This window comes from Ambystoma mexicanum, chromosome 2q (assembly GCF_040938575.1).
Source record: "Ambystoma mexicanum isolate Mex_15411 chromosome 2q, UKY_AmexF1_1, whole genome shotgun sequence".
NCBI lineage: Eukaryota > Metazoa > Chordata > Amphibia > Caudata > Ambystomatidae > Ambystoma > Ambystoma mexicanum.
Genome location: NC_090924.1, coordinates 1,218,543,417 through 1,218,559,008, shown reverse-complemented (window position 1 = coordinate 1,218,559,008; position 15,592 = coordinate 1,218,543,417).

The following is a 15,592-nucleotide window of genomic DNA, read 5'->3' as shown; positions in this document are numbered from 1 at the left end:
CTGTATCCTAATTCCACTGGACCTCTTAGTCATCTCCGCCATCTTTGTTATGATAGACCACTCCTTTCTTCACCTAGCCCTGGCTGCCCTTGGACACAAGGAACTGCTCTTGGTTAGGGTTCCTCCTACCTCTGTCAGTAATCATTCTCTGTACCATTGAACATGGGTACCTTTGATCTAAATGCCCTTCAACCTGGCATACCCCAGTTTTCCAGAATGGGTCCTCTACTATGCACCCAATACATCTCCTCCCTTGGTCAACTGATCTCTTCCTTTGGGCTGTCTGGTTAGCTCTTTGCAGACTACATGCAAACCTCATTCCCCGCATTTACCTCTGACCTCTTGGTTAGCATATCTGCTGGTCTCTCGTAGATCTATCACTGGATGTCAGTACACTGTCTTATGCTAACTCTTTCAAGGCTGAAGTAATCAACATTCCTGATACCAAGGCCCCCCTCTATGTCCCTCACTCATCTAATTTCTGCATGACTTACCCTCACTCTGCTCTAAGCCGCCCAGATTTTGGATGCTTTGCAATAGCAACCTTAACCTTTTCCAATTCCTTAATTCCATCTCTCAAGGCCGGATGTGATTGACTTACCTAAAATCAGGATAATCCACAATCACCTTCAAATCTATCAAAGTGCTCATAATGACATTGGCACTCAGCTACCTTAACTACTGTGCCAGGTATCCCCTCCTACCCTTACCTCTTGCTTGACAAAGTACTCAACTTCAACATCCATACCCCATGCAATTACCCCATCTCACACCTACAATCACTGCCTTTATGCCAGAGGTCTTTCCATGAAAAATTGTTCCTTCTTTAAATTCCCAAACTCCTAGTGTTCAAATCCCTGCAGGAGCTTGCACCCACCTACCTAGCTATCACTATCTCACACTACTCTCCCCATAGCATCACCCATTCAAGGAGTCTTAATAATCTCTCCATACTTCTCCACCCCTTGCCTACTCTTGATCATGTTCCTTCACACTTTTGTTCTGTATGCCTTTGCTTTCTGTATAATGTATTCCCCTTCACCATCTTGTCATTTTCTCATTACTCTTGACCCAATATACGGTGCCTGGCTCAGAATTGACCTGTTTCCTGTTGAGGTTCTTTGATAAAGTGTTTCTTGTCATAACACTGTGGGCATCATTACGAGAATGGCAGTAATTCAAACACTGTGTACATGTGTGTTATAAATGACTTATCATATCATATCAATTATGCACAAAATTCAGCTGAATTACCACCAAACTCAATTACCATTACCACCACTTGGTTCTGTGGTGTTTCCACCGGATTACAAGTGGTGGTAACTCCCAATTTTTTGAGAACATATGATGAAATGGGGACTTTTAGTGGATTTAACACTGGTTGTATTACTATGCAGTATCTCCACTGATTTGTGGTGGCATATTTACCACACAGTAATTCTGCTCTGGTAAATCAGCCAAAAAGTGGTGTGGAAACAATTGTGGTAATTGATGCCACTTTTTTCCTGCGCCGCCAAACTTGTAACTAGGTCCAGTGTACCCTCCCAATAAATACATTAATACAATACAAATAAGTACAAGTGTATTTTTGGCTGCTGAAAATATTTTTTACATTGAAATCCTGCAATAACCTTTTTGGGACTAATCATTGTAGTGTGTGGATGGTCACGGGTTTGCTTGCTTTTTTGGCACACAACTTGTAGAATAGAAGAACAAATGTGTGTATCCCTAACTCTGTAAGGTCTGTTCTGAACCAAAATTACCTTTCGGATTGCAATGCGAAAAACGTTTTGTTGCCATTCAGAAGGGGTGACAGAGTTTTAATTCTTAGGGCACACAACTACAGACAAATCTCTCTGACATCCTCCCTCGCAGAAATTGGAATTACCTATTAAACAAATGATGATTTTAGCTTTCAGAAGTTATGCAAACAGAAATTATTACTTGAAATTCACTGTGGCTGAACCTTTCAGGATAAATAATCACTGTTTGCAAAACATTTGTATTAATAGACACCTTGGGTCTTTGCTCTTAAAATATCCTTTGGGGTGTGTGTGGCCAGTGGCTGGACAAGATGGCCACAAACAGTTGAGATCTGCAGCTGAAACGGCCTGCAATCCTGCTGTTCCATGGCCTCATACCACATCAGCACACCTCACATACCTTGACGTGGAGCATGAGTCATCCGGATGTCAACTGATGATGAGAAACAACAAATTAATGCCCAAAAAATGGACAATACCACTGAGGCCCAACAAAGGAAGTCACAGTGAGCCATCTGCTAGAGATGTAAAAGTGGGTAATGCTGCATAGCACTGGTGCTGTCTCTGGTGTGCCATGATGCAGCACAGCAACCAGGAGACACCACTGTGCCGACCTAATTGACTACTCAGGCAAAAAGGAGAACAGTGCCCACTGGAGCACAGAGATAACGGGTGAGGGTGCCGGCCACAGGGAAGGTGCTGGCAAGGCAATAGATGCACCACTGATGAAGCTGAATAGAGACAGTTCAACCATCGTGAACATAAACAACTTGGTTAATCTGATGCTGTGGGGCTCATAATACCAATTTACTTGATTACAAGTCAAGGGGACTTTTCCATAAATTAAGAAAGACAGAAAGGAGACTAGTGTAGAACAAGACCTATAACACAACAGGTGGCCATCTTAGAGTTGTGCCTCTACAAGATTTTTGGTAACACAAGAACTGTATTCTATCTAATGAAGCACATTTAACATATACACCACTCCACAAAAAAGAGGGAAATTAAGGAATGATACACGTATAACCAACTGCTTGTAGCATAACCCAATGGGGCCCAACAGCAACAATGGCCAATGAACACCAGTCCAGAAAATAGCTCTTCACATAACCAGATTGTAAGACCAAGAACACCCAAATAACACCAGCAACAACCTTGCTTTGCCTGATAGAGGAGTTACATACCCTGAGGATGACCACAATGTCTATTAACAGAAGAACATCGGAAATAAATAAAGACCTGTGGGAATTGAAAAAAGACATTAAACAAATGTGGAGATGTCTCAATGAAGCTGAAGAGCACATAAGACTAGTTAGTGACAGAGTCGAAGGTCTATAGGAATTTACAATACTTGAACTGTTAAACATTAACAACAGACCTGTAGGACTGAAATAGAAGAAACTATTTGCAATGGAATTGTGAAATGGAAGGAAGAAAAGGACCCAGTGAAATTCATGGAAAAGTTCACCCCAGACTTGACTGGCATCAACTTTCAACCAAGAATGGCATTTCAGTGGACACACAGGGTATATAGCCGTAACCCAAATGGCAGGAGTACACCCATTATGTGTGCACTAAGGTATAGCCACATGAACACAATCTTGCATCAGCCCAAAAAGCCAATAATTTCACATTCAAAGGCCAGAAGATATACATAGCACAGGAGTATTTAGGAAACACACTGGAGGAACGTAAACAGTTGTTGGCTCTAAGACTGCATTTAAAAAGATGGGACTTGAGATATGGGCTACTTGACCCAGTGAGAATGCTAATAACTAGAGATGGGAAAATAAGGAAATTTCAAACACGAAAGGATGATACCTACTGGACTCCATGATGAGGCAATGGACACCACAACACCACATTCTAATGTAATTAAAAATATTACCACACACTCAAATCTAGAAAAGACATGGAAAAAATTCAGATATAAACCAAAAAAATGTACGTAAACCTCAGAAGTAAGGCACCCTAACTCACCATCCCAACAGGACAATCCCCTAAGAGATACATGGAGATCACCAAAAAAATACACACAGCCAGGCAGACGCAGTGCAAGAAAGACAAACGCCCCTAAGCCAATGAACACAAGAAAAATACTCTACATGGAAATAACCCAGACATTTATGTTACCACTTGCCCTACCCTAACAAGATGGATTGATGGAGAGGAGTACACCCGGATCTATTCTACAAGCAGCCACAAACAATGAAATACATAAAAGTTAGAAACAAATAATCTATTGTAACAAAACAATGTCAACTCTTTGATTTGTTTTGTTATTAAAAATTCTGTTTATATATTAGCTGTTACTTGTGGTCTGATGTAGTTTCAGCAATGGCAGCAATTCATCAATTTTATGAAGATTATACTCTTTGTGAACTGAGCCATGGGGGATCAAAAATAGGTGAAGAGAGGAAAAACCACACAATGGATAGACAATAAGCACCTAATAAAGATACAAATGTCGACCAAAATACACACACTTTATCCATTATAATGTAGAACGTTAATAGGCTAAACTGTTACATCAAAAGGAAAAATAAATCCTATATTTTATTTATTATTTATTTGTTACAGTTGGTAAACCAACTTTTCAATTATTGAATCTTAAACATTGCAGTGTATCAACAAATAGCAAAAATTAATACAATGTATCCCAAGATGCCCACAATTACAGTACACATTTCAATACTCATCATATTCATAATAAATTAAACTTCATTTTTCATTGTTCTCACTTGCCCTCTTACGTTCACGGTAATATTATTTCTAAAAATTGCACAATGGCAATCTGAACAGTTACTCTTGAAATAGAGAACAGCATATTCCAAATTTGATCATAATCTACATGTTCTGTACAACAAGTTTCTTTCCAAAACATTCGGCCCTTGTAACCTCTAATGCAGTGCACTCGATTACAAGGGGCTGTAATGTTTCCCTCTGCTCCTTAACCAAACAGAATCGGCAATCATGTAGCTCTCTTGGTATTAGTCGCCTTCTAAACAGGATATCTCTTATTTCATGCTGATTCAATCTAAATTTTAGTAGTTTTCGACCATGCGAGTGTGATGGAGATTTTACCAAATAGTCAGCTATCACACCATACCTTTTGAGGCCGAAAGCGCTAGAATTGAAATCCCTCAATTTTGAACACAGTGCCAACTTGCCAACCCAGTCGTATTCATAGATCTTCCTTTTTGCACGATCTGGGTTGGTTAACAGCAGCTCAATTGTTACTGCGGCATCAGCTGCTGCATTTAGGGTATGGTGCCGCCACTTTCTCGATAAACCATCATTAGATGAGAGTATGGTTTGAGCTAAGATATTCAAGAGGGATGGTTTCACCAACCCTTCTAATAGTTTTCGCAACAGGGCACCCTGTTTCCATAATACTTGGGAATGCAGTGAGGCTAAACCTAATTCGAATCGCAGTAACACCAAGGGTGTCCCGGGTGACAAATCCTATAGTATCTCAAAACTAAGTGGACAATACTCTAATCTTTAAAAGACACCTATGGCCCTAAAACATAGCATGGGACTGGGTGGGCAAGGTAAACTACAACTTCTCACCAAATCGGAAAATGCGGGAGTAGCCATAGTACAAAACACAAATCTACATTGCAGAATAATTCAAACCTGGACAGATGAGGAAGGGAGAGTAAAGGGTGAAACGTAAAATGCAGAACTTCACCCTGGTAGAGGGATCTATATATGTTCCCATGGGAGCCAAAAATTGATTCATTGCATACCTTAATAGGATCCTCACAGAAATCAAGTTGCTACCACCCACACTAGGAGGAGACTGGATAGACTGCTACACTCAGATGTCGTACGTACATGGGACTAGGGCGAGGTTAGACTACTTCTTACATCAACTGGACTATTAGACTTGATACACAGCAATGACATGGTATCTCTGGTTTTCTCAGACCATGCACCAGTAATAATACAAACTACCCTGGACAGCAAACACCCAAAGGCATGAATGTAAACTACCCTGGACAGCAAACACCCAAAGGCATGAATGTAAACTACCCTGGACAGCAAACACCCAAAGGCATGAGTGTTAGCCTATTCAGGAACAAAGTTCAAACACCCAACCTACAGAACACAATCAGGGACTATTTAGAATTTAACAAACACTCTGTCTCCAACATGGCTGTCCTGTGGGCCTTAGTAAAGGCATATAGAAGAGGACTTATGATATCAAATCATCACATCATAAAAAGAGGTGTGTAAAGATACAGAGGGAAGTTCAGACAGACATTAAAAACCTAACACAGAAATATTTAGAACAATCTACACCAGATACTGTGCAAGAATGTACAAAAGCAAAATTCAGTTTAAATGAACTATTTGAAAAAAAGGCTGAATTTTACTTCTTCAGACCCAATCAGATACACTTCATGCAGGGGGAAAAGAGGAGCGGCTCCAATCATTCCAACAAATAATAATAAGAAGAAGCAAACGGGACAGAGAATTCCACTTTTAAGAACTAATGAGAACACTAACAGAAAACACTCAAATGCAATAACCCATTGAGAAATTCTATCCAACCCTACATAAATAAGTGGACAACAGTAACTCCCTTCATATACCCACATTAGATCCTGCTAACAGGCTATTTCTAGAAGCATCTACATTGGAAATAGAAATCAGATAAGCAATAGAAGCAATAGAAAATACATCTATGGGTCAAATGCCTGGGGAAGATGGCTTCCCTTTATAATTCTATAAGATTGTCATCAACTACATTGCCCCATTACCTGTGAATGCAATTAGGGAAGTGGAAGCGCATGTTTCTTACCCAGAGGAATGTATCAAATCCCGAACTACCTTAATTCCTGAACATGGAAGGGACCACACGACATGTGCCAACTTCCGCCCTATATCTCTGATCAACCTCGACATTCAAATCTAAGCAACATTTCTTGACAAGCACTTGCCATCGATAATACACCCATCAGAAGTAGGTTTTGTCCCTATTAGCACTGCTAGTGCTAACATGAGAAAACTCTTACATATATTATGGATAGAAAAAACGTCCACAGCCCTTAACATTGCCTTACAGCAGCTTGATGCACTAAAGGTGTTCGATAGGGTGGAGTTAAAATATATTTTTGACACACTGCAGAGGTTTGGACTGGGTCCCTCATGCATCCAGAAAGTTGTTCTCCTGTATCAATATCCATCAGCCAGGATACTTTGTAATGGATAAACTTCAAACTGCTTTCCAATCAGAAGAGGGGCCATAACGGGATGCTCCCTATCCCCCCTTCTGTTCCTACTATCACTTGAATGACTGTGCATAGCAATTCGCCCAAACCACGAAATAGAGGGCATACAAACACAGACTGGTGCCAACAAACTAATGCGATTCATCCTGCTCTCTCTATCCAATGCACAACAATCTCGTATTGCTATTGTGAGCTTGATAAACCACTTCTCCCATCTGCCAGGATAAAAGATCAACTGGTCCAAATGCAAAGCCGTTCCAATCTCCTCATATATGACAGTTGCAGATATACATGGATATGACTTTAAATGTTTAAGCGATTCGTATGGGGTGGCTCCAGGTCAAGATCGAACATGAACAAGGTAATTGAAAGGGCCTTTTCTGGTGGTACAAAATTACCACATGTGGAACAATATTATCTTTTGCATCGCCTGTCAGACATGGTGTATGCTCTCACAGACCAGGACCTAGAACCGGACTGGCTAGACCTCGAAATGAAAACCATGAAAACTGCCGCTAAACTGAAACTCCAATATGGGGATACGGAGCTAGGCAGCAGCACACAAATTGTTGCAGGCAGACCCATACGGACATTTAGAAGAAAACCTTTGGAACAATTGGAAATAAAACATAGACAGACTCATGTTTAGATCGAACAAGAATCAACATTAGGTATCAATGACATAGGTGATGATTGGTGTAAAAACAAAATGCCAACATGAGAATCCCTACAGCAGAAACATGCATCCCTCAACTATCCAAGATGGAAATATAGTCAACTGAACATAGGCATTGAAAAAGCTATGAAATCAAACAAACACACTGGCATCATCTCCCCGATAGCACAATGTTTACGGTCATGGAAAGGAGGCAGGGACATAGGATCCAAGCCCTGCTGCGTAAAGGGTGACGCAACTGTTTGATTTGTTTCAGCTGTGTGGAGGATATTGCCAAGCAGGTTAAGCATAAGACTGTACAATTGAATCCAGAAATGTGAGTACCCACATTGTTTCACTCGTCAATAGAGCCGGGATATCATAAAGCTGTTGTCCACATAGAGATTTAAAAATCCTGAGATATAAGAAGGAAGTGAAACGTGGGGGGAAAGCGTTGGTTTTTGGTGCCTGTGGGGGTGCTGGTGTAATAGTGAACTGACTTGACCGCGAGAAGTTGCTTAAAGGACCTTAATCATGAGAATACAAAACGCTGTCTTATGAGATATGGTGAGTGAAGCTGGAGGCACGCGTACAAAACTTCAGGTGAGACAGCGTTGCCACTCACTCCTGACAGATACATCGTCAGAGCAATCTAATCCATCCAGCCAAGCTGTAACTCCTATGAAAGCCCCCCTAAAACAGCTACCATTGCCATTTGGACCTAATGTTGGGAAAAATGCCATGACTAGCAGCTCAAGTATAAGGGCGAATTCTGATGTAATTAAAGAAAGTGGTTTGATCCCTAAGCCACTAATTGATTGTCAGGAAAATTTAAAGCAGAAAGTAAGGGCGGCAATGGGGGGAACCCTCCCGCTTGTAGATCCTCCCATAATGAATGAATGTGCCTGGGCAGATTCGGCCCAATTGGTATGTGAAGAATCAAGGAAATCAGATACTGAGGAGATAGGGGCCTCTCAAATCTTATTGGGCCCGATGGATTCTGTAATCCCCTTGGAACCTGTTGCAGTGAAGCCTAAAGGAAATAGCCTGGGACAAGTGGAACAGGAAATGGAACAAAAATTGGCTGTTAAAATCGGAGGGTATAATGTTGGTTCCTCCCTTGTTGTCTAAGGGGCTATAAATGAGGTGGATCTTGACGGAGCACACCACCTCAAAAGACAACTGGAAGAAGACAGTGTCGTAGAGGACGGAAATAGGCTTGCATCCCCAACTACGATGGATAAACGGTTGTCTATTCTGAATTTGAATCGACCAATGAGCGGAACATCGGTCTTAGCCAGACCAGACCCAGGACTACAAATATGGGAAGAAATGGAAAACTGGGATGTCTTTGAGGAACCCCCTGATAGGCGTGAAAGTGGGGAAGAGAAGGTCAATAAATCACCATTTCAGGAGGAAAGAAGGGAACAATCTCTAAATAATGAAGATGCAGTGGAGGTAGAAAAAGAAGGAGAAGTGATGGCTATGCCCATAAATCATGAAGGGAAAAATAGGAATCTAGAGGATTCAAATAACTTGTCCTTTGAACAATTGAGCAATTCAAAGCCAGCTGATAAATTGATGAACAATATTTCTGCCCCGACTGGAAAGACAGCCCAAGAAAAATTAAAAAGTATGGCCTTCATTAAAAATAAATTGCAGCCTTGTATACCATTTCATCAAAGGTGATTAACAAAGAAGAAATACCAACTATAAATATGTCTAATTCAGAAAAATTTCAAGATCTCTGGAAAATAATTGATTCAAGTTTGAATGATGCTCTATTCCCTTGATGGGAGGAGGTTTGTAGAAAGGAAAGAATGGACAATGCTTCGCATCTGCAAAATACAGTAATGGCGGCCTTTACAATAACTGTTTCGCCATTCCTAAAATTATACGAAACAATCAATGACTCAGTGCAAGAACTGATAACGGGCTATTTAAAATCAGTGGACCAGATGGCTAACCTGGAGAGGTTTACGAAAACGATGGAAAATAGATTGGAGAGCGAAGCAGAACAAACGAGGATATGGCAAAATCGTTTAGGGGATTTAGCCAGAAGTGAGGCAAATGATAAGACCCTGCTGATGGAAGTCATCCTTGAGGAATGTAAATGGATGAGGAGCCTCTGACAAAGTGATGAAGATCGTTTAAAGAATGCAGAAAAAAGTGTTACTTCAGTAGATGTGCCTAAAACGTGACCGGGAGAGAAGTCTCAAGTGAATAAGAAAAGGTGATCTACGATAAACAATCTCAATTCATCTGAATTTATAAGCAAGAAAGGTCCCCTTCAGCTATCTAAGATTTAAAAAATACAAATATCACAAGTGACTGATGAGATGAAAAAATCAAAAGTGTGGGAAGTGGAAAATGATGAGCAAACTCTTTCTAAATCCAACTTTTCGATCTTCCAGCGAGGATCTGATAAAGCAAAATCACAGTCAAACCAAATGGATTTAAAGGGGGGGAAAATCAAATGTGCAATCGGAAACAAAAAGGCTCAAGAGCCTTTCTAAGGAACTTAATATCTTCCCCTAAATTTGATGACACTCAGTGCACCAAAAGATCGAGGAAAGAATTAGTGTTACAAGATGACAATCCTTAGTCAGAAGATGTGATGGAAGATTCTCTGATGTCAGACATATGCCTAAGTGACCTTATTGAGGTCATGTAAGAACATAGAGAGCAAGAAGTCTGGGATAGCTTTAATTCAGCAGATTAGGAGCAAATTGAAGCTGAGATTCAACCACTGTCGGAAACAAGACAAAGAGATCGACAACCGATATCTATTGTCCCGGAATCAGCTACTAAAGAAAGGAAAAAACCAGAGATTAAAAAGTGCAAAGAGTTGTTGGAGACGAGTGCTGATGAAGATTTCCAGACATTGGAGGACAAAAGGAAAGTCCTCATCAGTGAAATAAGTTCAAAGGAGAAAATTGAAAGCAGTAAAATGCCTCATTACAAAAAGCAGGGAGGCAAAGAGGTTAAAAAGAAGACCTTCCATGATCACAAAGAAGTGAAACAAAATGGAAAAGAATTAATTAAATCGGTCAAAAAGATATATTCTGAATTGAGAGTCTGTTATGGGTATTCTGTGGCAGATTCCGACACTAAGATTTATCTTGTCAAATGATATTATCATAGTGGAATTCCCAAAAGAACAGAGACTAGACTTAGTAATTCTCTGTTTCTGCCAGTTTGCCTTCACCATACTATAGAGACCTACTCCTCTGATGCAGACTAAACATTCTGGCTTCTAAAGAACTGCTCTTGTTCAGGAAAAAGATATCTGCTGAGGAAGCAATATGTCGGTTTTGGAAGACTTGGAACTATTTGGTGACAACCAATTATGGGAGAGAATTCAAACTGCTACAAAGATTTGATTGACTTTGATGCGTTGACATTTTTGGAGGATTTATTGAAAATGGAAATCCCACTATAAAAATTGAATAAGGATGATGCGTTGTATAGTTGTTTTAAGGAATTGATTGAATTAAGTATGGATGCAATATGTTTATATGTTAAAGGTTGAAAGAAAAGCAACCAATAAAAAAAAACACAAAAAATAGGATCCAAAACATACAACAAACTGCTGACATCAATCTAATATGACAAATCACACCAGGGTGCAGACTTAAACCACAATTAGTCAATATACTGAGATCTCACATGACTGGCTTTAGACAAGCTAGAGCAAAGGTTTCATGATTTAAGATGCTCCATGAATGCCATTGGTCACTGAACAAACTATGCAGAGTGGGACTGCATTCAGAAGATGAGTGGTAACGATACAAGATCACAAACGCAAATATAGTACACATCCTATAGGCATGCCCAAATCAGCAGTGCTACTGGTCCCAAATATTGAACCATATCGACAAAGCAAGTGGGATGACATCAGAAAGGGTTGCACGGGTAATACTATTACTCAATTTACATAAACCTCCCATATACATTAGAATAGATAGAGAGTAATAGCACTATCAACGGAAATGACCTGCATCCTCAGAAATTTACCAGTCTTGGCTAGATATGATGACCAAGATAGCATCTTATAAACAAACCATATACAGACTGCAGGACGAAGCTCACACATTCTCAGACATTTGCGGTAATTTCTTGAAAGGTAGGAAACACAATGGAGGCGCATAATGAAAACACCCATCCCACTCATCGCACCATTATTAACTATGCTAAACCAATCTTGCACACAGATATCTCCTTTACCAACCTAGGACCCAGCAACAGTAGTGCCATTCATTTGTGATTTTCTCTTTGTTAAGTTATGTGTTAATGTTTGTTGTAAAATTACATTAGACATGCATATCAAATAATCTGATTCCCACAATGAAGAGAAAATATATGTTTTGACTGGAAACTCTTTAATGATTTTGAGAATGTAAAGCATTGTAATGCCACCGGCTGTTAAACGGCTGATCATATAATGTATGTATTCTTTTATTTATGGTTTGCTTGTTAGGCGCTTATACAATGAGAACATACTGTTTCAAAGCGCCCACAGGGCAGGGAGGGAGCGAGGGTGGAAAATACAAGACATCACAATATTTAAGAGAAGAGGGAGGAAGAGGGAGAGGCACAAACCTACTATGCCTTGTGAGTATTCAGAACGTGCAAGTGCAGGAGGGAAGAGGGCTAAGTGCTGGGCAGTTCGAGTTCGTGGGTGAGCCATAGACGAAGTGCTAGGAATTTTGAGTGCTACCCAGGCTGGGCCGCGGCAGGTGTAAGTGCGAGCCTCCACAGCAGAGGGTGTGCAGATGCAATTGCTGTTGAAAGACAAGAGCTGGGAAGAATTGGTGTGGGAGGTCAAGGCCCCCAGGATGCATACGGGCCAAGGACACCGATTCAGCAACTGTGGGATTAGCAACTGTGGCATTAGCAAAGGATAGAAGTAGGAAAGGGGGAAGAAAAGAAGAAAGGCTTAAGGAGCTTCCAGAATTTGAGAAGATCCTGCTCAAGGCGCAGGGGGAGACTGTTCCAAAGGAGGGAGCCCACAGATGAAAGTGAACTACCCCCTGCCCTCTGTTTAGCAAAACGCTTTACACACAAAGAGTTGGTGCCAGAGGAGTGAAGTGGTCTAGAGGGAGAGTAATTAGTGAGATAAAGTTGAAGATAGTGTGATCCCTGGGACCAGACAGCCTTGTGTATGATGCAGAGGGATTTGAATTTAATCCGTGCAGCAAACGGGAGCCAGTGAAGACTTTTTAGTGCAGGAGAGATGCCGTCCCTGGGCTTAAGGCCAAAGATAAGTCTTGCTGCCCTATTCTGGATAAGCTGGTGGGGTTGCAGAGTGGAAGAAGGAAGATTCAGGAGGAGACTGTTACTGTAGTCAAGTCTAGAGAGAATCCGCCATTGAGTCACATTGAGCTTCTGAGGGAAAGTGAGAAACGGTAAAATTGCTTTGAGAAGGGGGAGCTGATAGTTGCATTTCTTGGCAATGTCCTGAGTGTGAGGGAGGAAGGAGAGAGAGGAGTCAAAGATGAGTCCAAGGTTTCTGGTTTCAGTAGATTGTGCAGGGGGAGAGCCCAAAGAGGAAGGCCAGAGTGAGGGGAAGAAGGAAGGAGCCGGGGACCCAATGGGAAGGATCTCAGTATTTCAGGCGTTAAAGCAGAGATCATTGGAGGCGCACCAGGACTGGATGGCAGATAGGCAGTCAGGGATGATTGAGGGCGCAAGAGGATCGGCAGGGATTCTGAAGAAGAATTGTATGTGATTTGCGTAACACTGAAAGGTGGAGGAGAAAGAGGAGATGAGGCATGAAAGGAGAGCATGGCAAATGTTAAAGAGCCAGGGGTAGAGAATAGAGACCTGGGGGACACCACAGGTGGAGATGGAAGTAGGAGAGTAGAAGGCGCCCAGGATGACCTAGGAATAGGGGATAGTGAGGAAAGAGGACAACCAATCCAGTGCCCATTGCGAGATACCAAGTGTATTGTGGAGCCTTTGTATGAGGATGGAATGGTTAACTGTGTCAAATGCAGACGAGAGATTGAGAAGGATAAGGGCAGCTGGGGAGTTGGAGTCCAGAGATGCGAGCAGTTCTTCACAGGTTTTCAGAGGAGCACTTTCCGTGCCTCTGGATGCTCGGAATCCAGATTGATGGTCATGCAGACCACCAACAAGTTCAGTGGGAGAGTTGAGTTGGGGCAAGGCCAACTTCTCAAGCAGCTTCCCCAAAGCAGGGCAGGTAGCATCAGAGGTGGTTTTTTTTAGACAGACAAGGGAGTGTTTAAAGGGGAGGGGAAGATCCAGTGACAAAAGAGTGATCGCAGAAATCAGCGAGAGCAGGGGAAAGAGAGCCAATGTTATCCTTGATGGTCCTGAATGAGCAAGGAGGAACCTGTTTAGGTGAGACCTTCATGGAGCGGACACCTCTGGTAACTTCCTCAGTTGTGACAGGAGAGAAGGTGGAGAAGAAGGAAGGAGAAGAGGTGGTGGTGGGGGGATGGACTGTGTGGGAATGAAGAGAGGGTGGCACAATTTCCTGAGTTTTGGTGGCAAAGTGTGAGGCCAGTGCATTGCAGAGTGCGTGGGAAGGAGAAGGGGAGGAGGAGACTGCAGAGGGGTTGGATAGTTCTCTGCAGATTTTGAACAGTTCAGCTGAGTTATTGGATGCGCGGGAGACCCGTGCCTGAATGTGGGGTTTTCTTTGCACGGATGGCAAATCTGTATTACCTTTGGAGCAGTCGACAGGCTAGTTAGTCAGAGGATGAGCCTGAGGTCAGCCACTTCCGTTCTGCTGCCTTGCACTTTCGTTTTAGGGCTGCAAGTTCGGTGTTGTACCAAGTGTTATGCTTTGAGGCAGGTTTCAGACGGATCCTCATGACTGGGGCAAGAATGTCAAGGATGTTGGTGATGGAAAGTTGGAGGTTGCTGAGGGCAGAGTCAGAGGTAGAGTTAGAGGTGCAAGGGTTAGGGGGGAGAGGGTGGAGGCGAAGACACCCGCATTCACTCGTTTCATCGGGCGAATGTTAGTGAACAAGGTTGGTGGAACTTTTGGGGTGGGCGTTCAGGGGGCCAATGGGACACAGATGGGAGAAGAGGAGAGAGTGGTCTGACCAGGAGAGAGTGGTGACTAATGGGGGGAGAGAGAGAGGTCAGAGTGTATGAGGGCATCCAGAGTGTGTCCAGCTGTGTGGGTTGGCCCAGAAGGGAGAATGGAGAGGGAAAGCAAGGTGCAGAGGTCAGTGAATAGAGTGGAAGCAGAGGCAGGGGATTTCAGTTGAATGTTGAAATCACCCAGGAGGAGAAGGTTAGTAGTGGATGAAAGTAAAGAAGAGCAGAAGTCAGCCCATTCAGAGAGCAATAGGAGGTGCTGCCTGGGGGCCAGTTGTCACAAGTCTCTTTCCCTTCTCACCTGCTTTTGTTGTTTGCTTGTGACCTTCTGTGATGTCTTCTTTCTCACGGTCCGGGATTTGTACAAACCCGAGCGCTGGTCCTCGGATTCCAGCGTGAGGTTCGCTATCTAGCTTCCGGGAACGCTCTGAAGTCCAGGGTGAATACCAGGAAGGAAAAGAGGTTCGCACTCGAAGGCACAGAACACCGTGACCCGAGCGCGGAAGAAAATCCAGGAAGTTCAGAGGTAAGGTAGAGGAATGGGAGGAAGGAAGAGGGATTCAAGGAACCGATAACCAGGAATCAGAGGAAAGCCCAGAGCGAACTCCGGCAACACACGTCCGACTACAGCAAGCGGTAGTGTTGAGACGCACAGAGCCGCGGGGGGGTGTCTGTTTTGAAGAGCGTACAGCGTGGAGCGTAGAGACTGGCCATCAGCATTCCGTTTCAAGCGCCCATGTTGGAAGGATCACGGTATTCATTTCCCTATGGGTCAGGGACCAGGAAGTCTAGAAGGGGCGCAGATGACGGTTCATGACAGCATGCCTCCTCTGAATCCCAGCTCCTCCAGGCTTGCCCAG